General features: G+C 48.4%; 1 long non-coding RNA gene across 3 annotated transcripts; it reads right to left on the reverse strand.

Annotated features, from left to right (window-relative positions):
* Positions 1-2,998: 2,998 nt before the first annotated feature.
* On the reverse strand, positions 2,999-5,512 carry LOC123446371. Of its 3 annotated transcripts, XR_006631337.1 has the most exons (6): positions 5,281-5,512; positions 4,986-5,164; positions 4,757-4,820; positions 4,047-4,137; positions 3,815-3,929; positions 2,999-3,744 (listed from the first exon to the last, which is right to left on the reverse strand). It is a non-coding gene; the product is annotated as an uncharacterized LOC123446371 (long non-coding RNA). The 3 variants fall into 3 exon arrangements; XR_006631336.1 differs by having other exon boundaries at positions 4,986-5,512; XR_006631338.1 differs by having other exon boundaries at positions 4,620-4,820; positions 4,986-5,512.
* Between the last annotated feature and the right edge of the window lie 936 nt (positions 5,513-6,448).

Below are 6,448 nucleotides of genomic sequence, written 5' to 3' on the forward strand. Positions count from 1 at the left end.
CGAGCACTTCTTGAGATACAACTAGATCGGCTAGGATGATGCCCACCTACTCGTCAATTTCACATCATAAAACGGATGACCGTGTTGAGCGAATAAATAGCCATACCGACTACAAACCATGTAGCAACCCGGAAAAAGGAACCCATTAAGGAATTATTTTTTCGGAAGATGTTTCTTATGGCTCGTCGTAATATAGCATAATACACCCGTATAACTTTTGTTTGTTAGTACCACATGGACGGATTGCATAGTTATCAGAAATTTAATTCCTACCTTTTTAGGATACAAAGTATGAAACGTTGCCTAGTTTATAACAGGGGAGGTAGAAACCTATGGCCGGTTAAAGACAAATTTTTCAAAATATGGAGGTGTTGGAGCATATATTGAGCATATATCTCCATATGTGGTTTTGGTACTTGATGACAATTCCTATGGACTAATGGTTGCCTTAAGTTACATTTATAGGATTTGTCCATAGGCACTTCTTGAAGTCCATCTGTTGGGTTCAAGGAGTTTATATGATGACCAAGATGGTATTCAAGGTATTATCCAAAAAATGGTCATAGAGACGCATGGTTGATCAAGATCTCAGACAAAGAGTAAATCAAGATGATCAACACACAAAGCATACAAGATGTACCGAGAGGGATCAAGTGATCCCATGGTATGGTGTGTTTCCATGAGCTTGCGTCAAAGGGAAGATCTCATACAACCCATGGAGTATGACGTCAAGTTGTGATCGTCATCAAGATTGCGACGTGCAAGTTCAAGTGGATCAGCACGAAGATAGCATGCTTGAAGCTTGCCGTCCATTATGGTGGCAATGGACTTGTGAAGATATGCTGAAGAGTGGCTCACCCATAGTGAGTATGGGGGAGCAATCAACTAGTATTCATCAAGCCAACACAATCAAGAAAGGTGGTCCATCTTGAGGAAGCCAAGATCATCATCATCTAGCTCAAGAGGATGAGGTGCAAGGTATAGGTTTGCCCTTGATAGGTCTTCTGGTTAGGATAGATTGTTGTTCTATCAAGGGGGGCTCTCAAGTGAGTAGCTTGATCGTATCGTTCGTTGAGAGCTCAAACCATTTGCATCCTTGCATCATACTTCTTGGTTCTTAGTTGGTGTTTCTCTTTGTGAGTTTTAGAGCTTATGGTCATCTTCATGAAAAGCTCGAGTTCATCGAAAACGGAGTCCATATGCATCTACTATGATGTTTTCGATGTTGGAGTTTTTGCCGGTTCTTCATTCATAGAGATCTCACATCTCTATATCTTTGGCATATTCATAACCGCATGGTCTTAAGATTTCCAACAAGCTTGGGTTTGCTCGATTCGGAGCTCGTATGCGAAAGTTATGGCTGTTTCAGTGGCGAGCGGTAGTACCGCTGGACCTAGCGGTAGTACCGCTCGACCTAGCGGTAGTACCGCTAGAGTTGGCGGTAGTACCGCTGGCCCTAGCGGTAGTACCGCTGGCTCGCGGTAGTACCGCCCCTGGTCAGCGGTAGTACCGCCCCAGGAGCTTAGTACCGCCTGCCTAGCGGTTGTTCGTGGACGGACCTTTTTGCGAAGACTTTCGTGGCGGTGGTAGTGCCTTTGCACTACCAAGGGCCCAGCGGTAGTACCGCTGGGGCCAGCGATAGTACCGCTGGAGTGCCAGCGGTAGTACCGCTGCAGCTAGCGGTAGTACCGCTAGCTGGCGGTAGTACCGCTGGAGTGACAGCGGTAGTACCGCTGGGGTGCCAGCGGTAGTACCGCTGCAGCCAGCGGTAGTACCGCTGGAGCTCGGGCTGAGAGTGGGGGTAACGGTCTGATTCTTCCCCCCACTATATAAAGGGGGTCTTCTTCCCCCTTGCCTTATCCATCCGTTGAGCTCTTGTTCTATCTCCATTGTTGACATTCTTAGAGCTTGATTACTCTCTATCCCTCCAATGATTCTTGCTTGTTCTTGAGGGAAAAGGGAGAGGAGATCTAGATCCACATCTCCACCAATCACTTTCTCCTCTATGTGAGGGGAACCCCTTGGATCTTGATCTTGGAGTTCTTTGTGAGCTCCTTGTTCTTCCTCTCTTATTTCTCCATAGCTTTTGTTGTTGTGGAGGGATTTGAGTGTGAGGGACTTGACCACTTCGTGTGTTCTTGCCATTGCATTAGTTGCATCGGTTTGAGTTCTCCACGGTGATACGTGGAAGTGAGAAGTTGAGAAGCTTACTACCTTTGGTACTTAGTACCCTTGATATTGCTCTTCGTGGATGCTTTGGCGTCCTAGAAGCTTGGTGGTGTCTCGGAGCTCAATCATTGTGGTGTGAAGCTTCGGGGAGCGTCGGGGTCTCCAATAAGGTTGTGGAGATTGCCCCGAGCAATTTGTACGGGTACCGGTAACCGCCCCCAAGGGTTGCCACGTGTACGTGTTCGGTGACCGCCCCCAAGGGTTGCCATTTGTACGGGTTCGGTGACCGCCCCCAAGGGTTGCCATTTGTACGGGTTCGGTGACCGCCCCCAAGGGTTGCCATATGTACGGGTTCGGTGACCGCCCTCAAGGGTCCCTTAGTGGAATCACGGCATCTTGCATTGTGCGAGGGCGTGAGGAGATTACGGTGGCCTTAGTGGCATCTTGGGGAGCATTGTGCCTCCACACCGCTCTAACGGAGATTAGCATCCGCAAGGGTGTGAACTTCGGGATACATCATCGTCTCCCCGTGCCTCGGTTATCTCTTACCCGAACCCTTTACTTATGCACTTTACTTTGTGATAGACATATTGTTTATTGTAATATATCTTGCTATCACTTAGTTGTTTATCTTGCTTAGCATAAGTTGTTGGTGCACATAGGTGAGCCTAGTTGTTTGTAGGTTTTGTGCTTGACATATTAAACGTTAGTTTTATTCCGCAGTTGTTCAAGCCTAAACCTTAACTATTTTAAAGCGCCTATTCACCCCCCCCCCTCTAGGCGACATCCACGTCCTTTTCAGGAGGGAAGTGCCTTAAACACACAAATATAATTACATGCAATTACCTGCTGGGTGACTGATATAGTTGATCTATTATAGGATGTAACATGCAGTCCTCCTAAGAGAAGCGCGTGGCAGACATCACTTGATCATACACCAGATGTAGAGGAATCTCCTTCCCATCTGGCCCCACTAGTCCAACTTGGGCTATGTGCTCAGGATCTATGCGAGTAAAGTGGGTCTGCACAATGGCCCACGCCTCCTGATCTCCTTCTCGATAGGCCGAGGTCTTCCAACATTCGAAGCGACTGCGGGCTCCTGCAAATAGCTTGGCAAGATCGGCCATCCCTTGTGGAGGGTTTTGGTTCGGTCATAAAGCTCGGACCATACTCCACATAGCCTTCCACGCATGCTCATGCACTATGGATAGTTCCTTCAACGGGTCCCCCCAAAGGAAGTGGCCTCCTCCTTAGGGCGTCCAGTCAAAAGATCTAATTCAATGGAGGAAAAAAATCACGATCAACACACTAAAAATTGGATCAGTTCCAGGTGAGAGCTTTGCTTATAGAACATGCCGCCTTTCAATTTTGGGTTCTCTTCTCGAGTTTGCGCCAATTGAGTTTTCAAACTCTCCACTTCCTCAACTTGTTTTTTATTCTCTTCCTTGAGATTGTTGTCTTCTTCACGACATCGCTTCAGTACGTGTTGACAGGCTTCAAGCTGTGATTTGGCATATCGCTCGGCTTCTCGAGAGGCATCCAGATCTTTTTGCATTTGGTCTATTGATTCTCCTGCTATAGAATTATTTTGGCCATTAATATGTATTTTTAGCAAATTTAGCATATCAAAAATTAACTCCCTTACCATGGGCTTCTTTGGTAAATTTCTTCACATCTTCCAGCTCGGCCCTGCTAGCCTCTAAATCAGCCTGGCTCTCATGGCGATGTTTGGATAAACTCTCGTTTTCTTGCTTCAAACGCTGAAGATTGAAAAAGTGCTTTATATAGACCCTTAATTCAGCCATCCCGACCAAATTAAGGCACCAGGGCTACTAGGTCCAAACTTTTGTTTGGATGTTATATTGTTGATAACTTACCTACACGTGGGTAGACACTTGCCCGACCACTTCTTTAAGGCCGGCTCGCTGGCTCCAAGGTACACATAGGCCGAATTGAGAGCATTAAACTCTGCCAGGATAAACTGTCAGAAGCCTTAAACTCAGCCAGGATAAACTATTAGCTTCTGCCACGCTAAATCGGCCAAATTTAAGGTTCTGCCAGTTTTTAAATGCGATGCACGGATAATTAGTTATATGCATTCTAAAACAACGACAAAATTTGCGATAATGCATGTCTTGATATTAATACAAATTTCAGGAGGGAAACAAATATATGCATGGGTCAGACTGCAACAAAATGAAGCGGCCTAGGGCGAGAATCGACCCAAGTATGCATGTGCGTGTCCAAAGGAGGTACATAAAAGCGACTCGAAACCAGGACCTCCGTGGTGCGTGTGATTCGAACCCCATACCCATTGGCTGCATGTTGACTGCACTAGCCAACTCGGCTACTCACATGCTCATGGTTAACTATAGGAGCGATTTTAGATAGGCTCAACATGCGGAATGGATCTAGGAAAAGAAGAAAGTTTCGGCTGTGAAGGAGCTCACATCAGGGATCAGAGACCAGCGGCCTGGGTGATTGAGAGGTACGCGATGGAGGCTGGCAAAGAGGGTGACACTTGGGACCTGCTGTTCGAGAATGACGGGGATGGGGCCGGGGATAGAGGTGAGGAAGGGGTGAGCACCTGCCGCACTCCATGGCGACGGGAGCCCCTCGCGTCAGGCGAGCTTCATGGCTCCATGAACAACCTGCAGCATGGGAGAGAGAAAAGGGATGAGATGGGGAGAAATAAGACGGAGATAAAGGAAGGAGGGGGCGAGGGCGATTGGCCCGAGCATAGCCGCAGGTCAATCACGGGCGAGCGGGATCAAGCGGGCGCTCGTCTCCCTGGTACAGGACGAGGTGAATCTCACCGGGAAGATGGATGGCACGGCAGGGCTTGCCGGCGGGCAGAGCTCGGGCCTTGGTGTCCGAGGCGGCTTCGGGCGATGCATACCTCCTAGAGAAGAAGACACGAGGGGGAGGGGGGAGGGGACCGGAGGCGAGCACGACGTGCAGGAGCTTGGGCTTCCATGTGTGATCCTACAGGTTCCTATAGAGCGAACAGAGAGGGATGAGGGGAAGAGAGATACAGAAAATGAACAGGGAGTAAGAGAGATGGAGTGAGCAACGCGGCATGGGTCCTAGCCTGCCGCTGCTCGGGCGCACCGGAGGCTCAAAGATGTCTGAGACGTGCAAAGGTCTTCCTCTTCCTCTTCTTTTTCTTCTTCTTCTACTACTCCGAACTGGATCGCTTCTTTAAAGTAGATGGAGAGACTCTTCGGCCTCCTGCTAAATCGCTTCTTTAAAAGATCCACGGAGTATTCAGGAAGGTCCCTCAGAACTGGATCGAATAGGGAACATCCTCGATGTAAAACCACTATGAGGAAGACTCATTGAGTTCCTTCTTTGGTGTCCTGGTCGGGTATCCTGTGGCACCTAAGTGCCACACTTCGGCTCTGCCCACTTCAGAATTATTCTTCCTCTAGTTTGGGGAAGGACACACAAATACCTTCTCCACAGATCAAAGTGGGGCTCACAAACGAGGAACATCTCGCATAAGGCCACGAAGCCTGAGATATGGAGGATGGAACCGGGTGTGAGATTGTGGAGCTGGATCCCGTAAAATTCTAATAATCCCCTTAGGTAGGGGTGAATGGAGCATCCCACTCCTCACAGCAGGAAGGGAACGCGAGAAACCCGCTCTTCCCCGTGCGGGGAAGGAAAGTCTTCTGCGAAGGCCTTCCCAGCAATGGAGGTCAGACCAGCACTTGTAGGTGCGAGATCTGATCGGGGGAGATATCCCTACGTTTCGAGCTCACACAGGTAGAGGATAGAGACACAGGAACTGGCCCAGTCCCCTAGAAGGGGACCGAGAAGGCGCGAACAAGAACCAACCATGATTCCAGGAGTGTGAAGCGCTCTAGGGTTTCTTGGCGAGGCTGACATGTGATGGGGCCTCAAGACGGATTTTGATCTGTTTATAAAGGGCGCTACCCCCACTTGCTATAAGTAATGGTTCCGTAAAGGATTGCAAGAAGTGTTGTCCTGTACAAAATCATGTGACAATCTACAAATATTCTTAAACTTTGTGCAGATATAAAAGTCGTGGGCCCCGTGATGCTTTGATAATCCTGAGCTAGTCGAAGACCTAGACCATCATTTCTTGCTCGGAGGAGATGAAGGAAATAACCTTGCAGGCCGAACACTTTGGGTGTAATCATTCAAAGACCCTACACATTGATGTTGAAGGCTAGTTCGAGGGCTACTCAGGGAGTCCGGGATTAAGGGGTCCTCAGGTAGTCGGCTTAATACGAAGTGGTCGGCTTGATGGGTT

This window comes from Hordeum vulgare, chromosome 4H, assembly GCF_904849725.1.
Source record: "Hordeum vulgare subsp. vulgare chromosome 4H, MorexV3_pseudomolecules_assembly, whole genome shotgun sequence".
NCBI classification, from domain to species: Eukaryota; Viridiplantae; Streptophyta; class Magnoliopsida; order Poales; family Poaceae; genus Hordeum; species Hordeum vulgare.